At 45.9% G+C, this 11,799-nt stretch overlaps 1 protein-coding gene across 1 annotated transcript in view; it reads left to right on the forward strand.

Moving 5' to 3' along the window:
- The window catches only part of LOC104914729 (asparagine--tRNA ligase, cytoplasmic-like), a 95,229-nt gene that overhangs the window by 61,045 nt on the left and 22,385 nt on the right, over positions 1–11,799 (forward strand). The gene's annotated exons all lie outside the window — the stretch shown is intronic.

The following is an 11,799-nucleotide window of genomic DNA, read 5'->3' on the forward strand; positions in this document are numbered from 1 at the left end:
AAGGATCATGAACTCCACCCTCCTGCCACATGCAGGGCCACCAACCTCCACATTCGATACTAGACCAAGTGAGATGATTCTATGATTCTGTGATTCTTTCTGGCTTAGGAGCAAAAGCCTTGGCCAGTGACAAGCCGACACAAAGGGAAGGCTTTGGGGCTCAGTCCCTGCTGTGAGGCATGTTCACAAACCCATCATCTGGCTGTGTTATAAACAGGCCTGAAAGCAGCAATCAGAGACCTGGTCTCCCCTCTTCTGTTTATGCACCTTAAGCTCTGGCATGGAAACTCTTTTTTCATCCACTGGCTGAAGGAGCACATTTCTGCTGTCAGGATTTTAACCAGAAGGGCTGAAACTGTCCCCTTTGCCAAAAGCCTGCAAGAAGGTTGTGCGTGACGCCTCATTAGAGCTCTACCATGTTCTGCACAAACCACAGCAAAGAAAAAAGGAGCTGAACACAAAAGACTCTTCTTGGCAGGGCGTGCAGGTGCCCCTGGGTGCTGATTTCAGTGCATTCATCTCTGGGGGCACCAGGAGTAGAAGAAAACCCATTCTGGGGGTCCCAAGGTGACTTAGGTGCAAAAGTAGTACCGAGATGTTTGACCCTATCAGGATGACAGTTTCTCTGCACATGCACAGAAAAACATTTTTATGAACTTTCAGAACTTTCCTGGTGAAACCTGAGCTGGCAGCAGACTTCAGGGATGGGATTTAGCAGCCTGTAGCATCCCAGCTGATCTCTTCCTAAAGTAGACATCAAACCACAGCAGATAAAACACGCTTCAGAAGCACTTATTTCTTCTCCACTGATTAGAAATCAAGCTTAGATGCCCAGCACATCTGTAGATACTGAAAATACATGAAATCTCCCTTATCCGAGGTACCTAAAGGATTAAGCATGCACCTCGGTGCTACGATGCCATCCGCAAACAAAGCCATGTCAGACTTTCTTGTGGGCTCGGGCACACACCCCATGATAACTCAGATGAGGATTTCTTCCCCTGAAAGTGCTGCTTTTCTGGACTCACTTCCTCAGGACTTCCAGGAATGCAGCGGTGGAGAATTTGTTCTATTTACATCCTATGAAAAGACAATAAGGACATTAATTCTGGCTGTGCCAAAATCTGATCCTGAAGAAGCCCTTCCCATTTTCTATTTGATGTCTAAAGAAAACACCTCCTGTGTTTTCTACCCTATGGAACAATGCAGGCTGCTCACAGGGAAGGAGAGAAAGGAGCTCAGGATCTTCAACAAATGTATTAAGGGGCTGTTCTCTACACTCCTGTCACTTCCCTCCTTTAAAAAGTATTTTCAGTGAGTTCAGCATCCGACCCACAGGTAGCCGAGGTCGTTCACCTTGGGGCAGTGTGTGAGCAGCCATAGGTGATGCAGCCCTTACAGCATCGGCGTCCTTCGTGCTAGCGGTTGTGCTACGGGCAGATGGAGCTGCACCCATCTTACAAACAGGAAAACTGAAATGCAGCCACATCTGTTTGGCAGCTGTTTCAGCCTAACTCACAAAATCCAGTTTCCACATCTATTTCTAGCCAGATGATATGGAACTGATGAAAAAGTCTGGTCAAACAAATACTAAAAAATGGCATCACTCTGTCAACAAGGAACCTGAAGAGCATTGTGCTGAAGGCCTTCTCTGTGCAGTATTGTGAGCATGAATGGTGGGGAGAAACATTAAGCACTGTAAAAAAAAAAAAAGAAAGAAAAAGAAAAAGAAAGCTTCCGATATGCCTTGCTGGGAAGCCAGAAAGGACACAGCTTCAAGTAATGATTATTTTTATTTAGAAAAACATTTTACAAGGGACTCTGTCCAAGAAAAGCAATCTGGGTTGTGTCTGGGCTGAGTACACAATGTCATCCTGTTGCAAAAAAAGCAAACATCATACCAGGATGTATAAACAGCAGTGTCATGTGTAAGACACATGAAGCCATCCTCTGCTGGAGGTCTCTGGCCTGGGCACAGCACAGCAGGGATGCTGAGGACTGGCTGCAGGACCAACGGGGGAAGCTGCGGGAGAGGCCAGGAACAAAGGTCCTAAAGGGGAAAGATCAGGAGAGATGGGCTGGTTTGGTGTGGGAAGAGATGGGTGGAGGGAGGCATGCACGGAGCTGCTGCAGAGAGGCAGGCAATCAGCTCTGCCCATGCACAGAGTAAGGTGCCACCAGTTCATGTGTTCTCCCACCAGCAAACGGGGAGAACCCCCAGATCTGCAAATGGAGATTTTTATTGGCACCATACCGCACAGCACACTGCCAACCACATGGCCTTCTCCCTCCTTACAATTCCTAACTTCTTTAAGAATTCCCACAAGGAGCATCTTGGCTCATGCCATCACCACCTTGTCTTAGGGAGCACATGTCGCCATCACATTGTCTTAGCAGGCATGTGGAACGGTGTGAGTTGGAACAGACTCTTCAAGGCCATCAGGTCCCACTGCCCTGCAGTGCACAGGGACACCCACAGCTCCACAGTGCTCAGAGCTCATCCAGCCTAACCTTGGCTGTCTGCAGGGATGGGGCACCACCAGCCTCTCTGCGCAGCCTGTGCCAGTGCCTCTCTACCCTCACTGTAAAAAAACCTTCTTATTATATCCAGTCTAAGGAAATGTCACCATCACGTTGTCATAGGGTGCTCATGTCAGCATCGTGTTGTCTAAGGGGCTAGCTGCAGCAATGGCTCAGTGCTTTGATAGGAAAAGGTGGTGTTGTCCCTTTTTTGTCAGGAGAAGAGAGGAATTGCTGCAACAAAATGAACTCTTCTGTTTTCTGTCTTTGTGTTGTCTGCATTGATCTCTGCAAACTATAAGAGGCATTGAGATCCTTTGATGCATTCCATCCACTACCAAGACAAAAGCAGAGATACTGCAAATCAGTCAAAACTGATCTATTATCCAAAAAAGAACCGCGAACATCTATTTTCTTTCCCTTTTTTTTTTATCCTCCTCATAGAGGAAGGGACTTAGCAGAGCATATTGAGCTGAAGTTCATCATGGAGGTGGCTAATCTCTCCTTCATGCCCCTGCACTTCTAAAAAACTGTATGAGTGAGCAGAAATCCGCCGTATTTCAGACATCCTGTGAAAGGTTGGATCCCAGGACAGCTGCCCCTTGGGGAGGAGGAGATGTGTGACCTTGTTTCGCTGAGCAAGCACATCAGCGGCTGCGGTAAGGATGCTGTAAGCACTTGCAGCTCAGCTAGGGAGGAGGTCACGTTGCAGATGGGCTACCTGCCATGTGGGGCTCGGGGGGTTCACGCAGCAGGACGAGGCACAGGGAATGGAAGCAGTCACAGGAAACCACAAAAGCAGGAGGAGAGCTGTGCACAGCCCCTCTCGAAGCTGGAAAATGACTTACACCATCACTGCACCTGCTTCCTTCAAACAAAGCAACCTGCAAATGGTCCCATCCAGCTACAAGGGCACAGCCAGGAGAGGTGGGATTCTGTAAGATCAGTTTTCATTGCAATTTTGCCTAATTAGTCTCTGATAATTAATGCTGTGAGTGTAACCGAGATGTAATCAGACAAAATGTTGGGAAGGAAACCCCATGGATGCCATACATCTTTTGATAGTAATGATTATGTTCCTTTTTATTATTAAAGATCCCATTAGAAAGAATTTATGATTTTCCTCTTTGTGAGTGAAATAATAAACACTACATTGGATGCTCTTATTTTTTGTATTGAGCAACCGAGTATACATAATTAGCCACAGTTAAAAAGAAATTTTTCCTGAATGGCTTTTGGGGAACATTACATCCAAATTACAACCCTGTAGATTTTTCCATGTGAAAATACACTCTCAATAAATAACTCAAATACAGTTTGTCTGAAAAAACATTTATGCCCTGAGGAAAGCAAAGGGGAAAGGAAAATAGGGGAGATGTGGGCTTGAATGCCCATCAGAGAGAGCACTGTGCCATGGCTGCAGCTTCCTGATGGATTTTCCAGGGTATTGCTTTGCTTCCTGGGAATGTCCTAGTGCAGATGGCAGCCTCAAGTCCAGCCCTCACACAGGGAATGCTCCTTACATGCTTTGGTTTCTGAGACTAAGCTCTTTTCCCAGTAAACAAGCAATAAGACAAGAGGCAATAACCCCAAGTAGTAGTAGGGAAGGTTCAGAGTGGATATTAGGAACAATTTCTTCTCAGAAAGAGTGGACGTGCATAGGAGCTGCTCAGGGAGGTGGTGGAGCCCCCGTCCCCAGAGGTGTTCAGGAACCATGGAGATTTGGGACCTGGTCAGTGGGTATGATGGGGGTGTGTTGGGGTTTGGCTTGGAGATCTTGGAGGTCTTCTCCAACACTAAGGATCTTGTGATTCCATGATTCAACAAGCCCACAGACAACGGCTGCAGGGTGTTTAGAAGAGGTCTCATGAGTTTGCAAACAGTTCTGATGGCAGAACTTAGAACTTTCCCTTCCTGCAGAGGATTTTTCCCCCACACATCAACGTGAACTGGAAAAAGCAAAGAAGGCATGAGGACCATGCTCACAGTATGCACGTGTCTCCCCAGTTTGGTTTCTGTGCTCCTCATCATAAATGTGCAGACTCATTAAGATTGAAAAAGCCCTTTAAGACCCCCAAGCCCAACTCCAACCCACCTCCACCATGCCCACTGACCATGATCCAAGAGCCACATCTCCATGGCTTTTGAACACCTCCGGGGGATGGAATCCACCCCCTCTCCAGACAACCTGTGCCAGTGCCAGACCACTCTTTCAGAAAAGAAATCCAACATGAACCTTTCCTGAGGGTCACATCACTCCTCTTTTTGGGTTATAAAAACCAGAACATCATGCCAGGACCCACTGCAAACCCACCCCAAACACATGGATGGCACAACCCTGAGCAGTGTAGAGCTGATAGCATTCTGCCAGCAGTGCAGTAACACCTGCGAGCTGTGTGCTTCCATCACTCGTTCCACAGCTTAGAAGAGATGTGGCAATCTAAGGAAGTCCTCCCTGGAACACAAATAAGATAATAAAAAATTACTCATCAGGACCGAAGGATGCTTCTACTGCTGGAGGGACTGCGGTCAGCTATGGGAAGAGAGATGGGAAGGGTGGAGAGAGCCCACAAGGATGAGAAGAGCACTGGGAAGTCTTCTGGGCACAGAGACCTCTGCAGCTTGGTCCATTTGCCTCAACAAACCCTAAAGCAAAGGATGATTTGTCCCTAGCAATGTACCGGAAGTATATACCAGCAAGAAAGAAGAACACTAAACAAAAAGAGAACGTTTAACGGAAAGACAAATGGATTTCACACCTGGTCTTTATAATAATCAGCCTGGAAAATAGATATTTCACTGTTGGAGCAATAAGATTTTGCCTTATAAAGGGGAAAGCAATAAAAAAGTGTTTTTCATTAGGAGACTCAATAACAGGGAGTATAGGATGGTGCTCCAGGATCCTAACCTAAGCACCACAGAGGTCCTGGGCTGGAACATGGGCTCTTGGATCACCCTGGGCAGAGCTCCTCAGGCAATAGGCACAGACAATATGAGCAGGAAGGCTGGAGAGAGGTCTGCCAGGGCTGGACAATTTAAGTAGCAGAACTCAGACTGCTCCACAGCTTCTCTAAGCATTCAAGGCCAGGTTGGATGAGATTCTGGGCAGCCTGATCTAGTGGCGGGGAGGGGGGGTTGAGGGTTGGAACCGAATAATCTTTAAGGTCCCCTCCAACCTAAACCATTCTCAGTGGGATACAATAAATGATGAGCAGCAGTGTATTTGATCACATATGCGCTGCTTACAGGAACTGAGGTTGCTTCTGACAGCCATATACACCACCAGGATCAACATGAGAAAGGCTGTGCTCCTACTTATCTCTCAGGAAAGGTTCTGCCCGAATGAGAGTGAGAGCTCAAGCAAATCGCAGTCATGAAATGGAGATGATTGCCACGCTCATCATAATAGCAGCAGCTTCAAAATTGCCCCTTCCTTCACAAAGGCATTACCCAAACATATTTGAAAATTATGAAACTTACCACAAGGCTCTGAGGAAAGGAAGAGAGACAGGGAGATAATTAGATAAGCAAGGGTGACCAGAGGTACACAAGCGAGCATCATGGCTTTGTGGCAGTGTGAGCAGAGATGGGAGGCAGCCCTTCATCCAACGCAATAAAAACTGCAGTCACCTGAGAAGCTCCAAGATGGGCTAAGGGAGCTTGAAGTCCTGACATGGTCTGACCTCACACCATTGTGGGTTCTGCAGCTCAGCATTCTGTCCAAACTCAGAGGTCAGTGGTCTGCTTAGCAGGAATGAAGAATCGTGTGGGGATGTGAGGATTCGCAGATTTCTCAAGCCAGCCAGGCCAATTTGCTCTCATCTTCTGGACAAGCTCCAAGATGGGAGAAAATATCATCTGCTCCATTACAAGCCTTTTGTCTCAATGAACTGGCAATCATGACAAAAATAGTCACATCGAAGAATTTTCCATGAAAATAAAAAAAAAAAAAAAAAAAAAAAATAGAAGAGTCTCAAAATTCACGTCCTGTCAGTAATGGGAAACAGGAAGAAGGAACAATTTCATGATAAAGATGACCTCTTTTAGAGCACGATCTGTCTTCCCAGGGCTGAGAGGGGCTACTTCTGCACATGGCAAAGCCAGTGCCCTCCGAGCAACTCCTCAAAGGACAGGCTGTCAGCCCCTCGTCCATGGAGATAGGCCTGGCAAAGATGCAACAGAGCCAGCGCCAGGGAAGGCTCAGGTTGGATGGGACAATTTCTTCTCCAAAGAGTAGTCAAGCGCTGGCACAGCTGCCCAGGGAGATGGGGAGGTCCCCATCTCTAGAAGTGCTCCAAAACCGTGGAGATGTGGCACACCTGGGGACATGAGCAGTTGATATGTCCCGTGGGTTGAGGTTGGGCTTGGGGGTCTTAGAGGTCTGTTCCAACCCTAATGATTCTGTGATTCTGTGATGTGATGGTGGGAAATCTATTCTACCATTATCAGCCCACGAGTGGTGAGCAGTTTCTCTGAGCCTGGATAAGAGTATTATCTTGAAAATACTGAGTTGCAGTATTTTTCCTTAATAATGTGGGCTTTGCAATGAAGATTGCATCCCAGACTAACCTTGGAGCACACTGCCTGACTGGAACCTCAGTCTGCAACCTTCACTGTGAGCAAATCAGGCAGAGGGGGATTGCCAGGACGACCAAGCCAATGCCCTCTCCACCAGACGGTTTCCAAGTCAGTATTTCCAATGCAGTATTTCACAAACACGTTTTCAGTGGTTCCAGGTTTGTCCCGATATAAATAGCAAATTTTAATCAGATAAAACCTATTTTACACCCTGTGCTTCAGCAGCTCAAGGTGCACATTCATACCTTCCATGGGTGCCATTTCAGCAGCTGCGCTTGGAAGTGTTTTTAATGGAAAGCCATTACAAGAGGAAGTCATTTGAAGATCATTCACACGCTAGGAAATTTTGTTTCAGCAGACATTTAATGCAAATTTCAGTCTGTATCCAGGCTGAAGTCTTTGCTTGTTGAGAGTTGATAAATTTAAATGACGCTTGCCTCAAGTGAAAAGATCTGAGTTTTACACTATGGAGTTTGCTGTGGATCTTAAAAACAATGCATGCACAACTCACATTTAATGTATGAATTCATTTTTTTATTTCAAAAAACACAGTCGCTTTCTAAGGAGATGTGCAGTCGTGAATTTGGCGGACTGCTTAATTCTGTATACAGTAAGGATGTAGCGGGGAGCCTTTTCCATTTTGAATCAAATGGAATTTGTGATTTGCATGCACCTTTTGAGTCAAAATCAAACATTTGCCCTGGATTGGCCCTAGTTTAATTAAAATGATGAGAATGTGCGATATGCTTTTGGTCTAAGGCAAAAAGGATGCACAGCACTGAAATTTGGAACAAACATAAAAAAAATTGAGAAATGCATGGTTGGAAGTGATAAGAAATGCCAAGACTATGTATTACATGGGATCACGGGATGAAAATAGAAAATATCCTAAAAAAATTCTGGCGTACTGTGAAACCGTTGTCGGGAGGTTTGGATAGGATTACATGCTTTATGGATAATGTCCCCATAACTAGCACTGTCAAGGTTTGTAATCTTCTCTGTGGCCCTTCTGTAGAGCTGGTGGGGCTGCTCATCAGTGAGAGCAGATTTTCCCCTTTCGATTTGGTGCAAGGGAAGGGGAATGGAAATTCTGTCTTGGACTTGGACTTGGAGTGGATGGGTATCTTAAACATTGGTACAGATAGACTTGTGTATGCATATTCATGTGTTTACATAGCAGGGGTACATAAATTACTATTGCTCGTTTCTACTGAACGTTGTTCACTTAGGTAGCCATTAATTTAAGGTAACCAATGGTTCTCTGTCTTTTATTCCTATAACTTTTATGTTTGTACAGTGCAGTGTTCATCAATATTGGGCATCAAATTTCAAGAAAAAAGCTTCTGAAAACCTTTAAGCACCTTTCAGATCATGGTGTCTGGAACTGAGAAATACAGGCAAGTTCTTCCTGCAGGCAAGGAAACGTGTGCTGAATTGCTTGGAAGAGCTCAGTTTCAACACAAGCATCAATGGATACATGGATACTTAAGGACCTACGCTCCTTTTCTGATCATCTGGTGTAACTGCTTTCTGCAGCCTTTCTGCACCTGTTTTCCTCTGCCTTATCATTCTTTTGAATCACTGTTTTGCCCTGGGTGGAGGTTACCAATAGCAGGGAAGGGAGTCTGGTCTGATGGTTGCAAGCTTGCACATAGCAGGTGGGTTGAGACTAGATGATCATTGTGGTCCTTTTCAACCCAGGCCATTCTGTGATTCTGTGATTCTATGAGTCTGTTTAAGAAAATATTCCTCCCCCAAGCACATAAAAAAAAGTCTTTAAAAAGATTATCATTTCAGAATTTTGTTGAAAATAGAGGATTGACAAGAGTCACGTGCTGCCTGATGCCATAAGCATGAGCTGCCCAAAAGAACTGAAGTCACTCCTCAGCTCTTCAGTTGCTCCCATGAACAAGAAAAAAAGTGAATAAAACTGGTTTAAAGGGTCATTTTTGTATCTACCATTGAAATTCAGTATTGGCTCCATATGGCAATTTCCTACAACAAAATCCCTTTCTGTATTACTTTTCCCCTTTCATGAAGAGGCTCACACTGGGTCCCCATCAGCCCATCCCATTTCCAAAAGCACCACGAGAGATGACTTTATTTTAATTTGTAAAAACTTCGATGATTGTAAACTTGGCTCTTGTACAGTCCTCAACCACCAGCAGGAGGTAATAGCTACCAGGACTAAACTTTACTTGATTTTCCATTGTTCTTCGTGCTCTCTGACTTGCATCTAATTAAGGGGAAACTATTTGTTTTCAAGCTGAATTTCTCTCTCTACAGGGCTCACTGCTATTCTAAGAACCATGCAAGGCTCCATTCTTGAAAATCAATGCCAACGTACAGTCTGAGAAGAACAGGTGAAAAAGTAAATAGAGGGAGCTGAGTCATGAAAACCTGGATGATTTGATAAAGGGAGAGAAGGAAACAGAGACACAAAGTGCCCAGGAGCTGTATCAACAAGGATTGGTGACCAAGAGATGCCTTTGCCCACCAAGGGATTTCTCCCTTGGAGAGAGGCTGGGCAAAACAGTTCTGCAGGCTCCAAAAAGGTAATTCCAATGCCTTCCATCAATCCCAAGCACTCTTTGAAAACCCTTGATGGCAGCATCCATAAAAATGTCAGGCAGTATTGCCATCACCCTGCTGTGCACCTATCCCCTATGGAGGAGTTGACTAGGCATCCTTGGACGCCCAGCACAGGGGCAGCCTTAATGCAGGTACAGGTTATAGCCAGGGGTCAAATGCAGACAGGGATGCATCAAGAGCCCATGTTGGAGGAAGATGCCTTCTGCAGCCTCCAGGCTATGCAGCCTACCCTGAAGGACTGTGCTCTCTGTGCAGAGAAAAGACAATCCTGAAACTTAATGCACTTTTACAAGAGACATCATACTCCCCCACCGTCAAACGGTTTTGGTTTGGTGCCCGGAACATCTGGTCACCCTATAGCCTTTTTTTTATCCAATAGATTCATTTTCTCAGCACATTGCCGACTGCCAACAGATGAGCTGCAACTGCTGGCACCGGGGAGCCAGTGAGACATCAGCATGCAAGGTCGGAGTTCTGTGCTATTTTGAGGCGTGGGATTTGGTGGCTGGTTTTTGGGAAGGAATAGCAGCAAGGTTGTCAGTCCGTGTGCCCAGAATGCAGCTGGTATGGAGATATGGATGGAGATGGAAATGGAGATGTGGATGGGGATGGAGTTGGGGTTGGGACAGGAACCGGAGCAGGGGCTGAGAAGCTCAGTTTGGCATTATTGCATTTCTTCTACCACCAGAAGAAATGCAATATGCAGGCTTTTATCGTTGTCAGTTTGTAGAAACAAGGAACTGTCTTCCTTTAAAAGAAAACAGTCAGACTGCCCCGATATCAACCCACGTGGGTGCAATGCTGAAGGTGTCCAAAATGACACTGGTCAGACGTAATGGCCCTTGTCACACATAATGACGCTTGTCATACGTCACGACCAGTGCCTCTGCATTCAGCCTTCAGAAGGGCCCTTTTGCAGGAGGAGACCAAGGACAGGTACAGACAGAGCCACCTCGACACTGCAGACAAGTCCCCACTGCACTGGTTGTGTGACCTGCATCCATCGGGATGCGCTCAGGGCAGGACAGTGCCATGCAGGGAAGATGCTGCTTAGCAGTAACATGGTAACTAGCAGCACCTCAAGGTGAGTTACCAGCAGGTGACAGCCCACAGCTCACCTGCTCAACAGCACCTGCCTCCCTGGAGTTCCACTGCACATAGCACATGCTATGGGTGACATGACTTTTTCTCCCTCTTGTGTATCTTCCTACAAATTTGTTTCAAATGTTATTATAATGTTGACAGAGACCCTTAGGCTGTCAGACTTCCGAGGTTTTGACTAAAAAGGAAAAGCCCAAAGACTTTAGTATACCTATCCAAGGATACATGCAAGAGCTCAGAATGATGCCAAATCTCTTCTCCTGCGCAGGGATGAGAGGTTCTCACCCAGCAGAACGGGCAAAGCACAACACAGTGCAGTTTGGGGTAGCAATGCTCAGATATCAGTAGAAATCATAACACTTGAAAAAGTGTAACAAAATAAGTGAATTCTGTGAAATGTTTTTTTCAAACCTTACCTCTGTCATGACATAAGTATTTCAAGATGTTCACCAAAGTATTACAAATCGCAGTGTGGGCTATCAATCTGTCAATGAGTAGCACAAGCTTTGGTATTTCTGAATGATATTTGAGATCCTAACCCCCCTAAGAAAATGAAGTCAGGCAACAACATCCTGTTTTCCGCGGAGAGCACTCAGTTTCCCCAGCACTGGGAAAAGGAGCCGCGCTCCTCATTCCTCAGCAGAGCATGTAATGCAAAGCGCCGAGCATTAAGCCCTTCTGTTTTACACTGCACACTGATTTGGAAGCAAATATTTTTCCAACAACATCACCAAATTGAAAGCGTTTTTGCAAATCTGAAACTTTCTCACAATGTTGTTTTGGAAAAACCCGACGGAGCGAGCGCGGAGCTGTCGCTGACAGAAGCCACCGCTGACAATTTCGCTGGGAAGTGCTAAGCCAGTGCAGCAAACCCAGCTGGGAGTCGGGCTGGGCCAGGCTGCAGTGACCCCACCAGCTTCAGCCCCTCCAGCATTACCTCTGCCTTTGTGCTGTTTTGGGGTGAAAACTGGAAAAAGGCAAATCCCACGAGGTGGCACTGTTTTGTCT

Source organism: Meleagris gallopavo, chromosome Z (genome assembly GCF_000146605.3).
Source record: "Meleagris gallopavo isolate NT-WF06-2002-E0010 breed Aviagen turkey brand Nicholas breeding stock chromosome Z, Turkey_5.1, whole genome shotgun sequence".
NCBI lineage: Eukaryota > Metazoa > Chordata > Aves > Galliformes > Phasianidae > Meleagris > Meleagris gallopavo.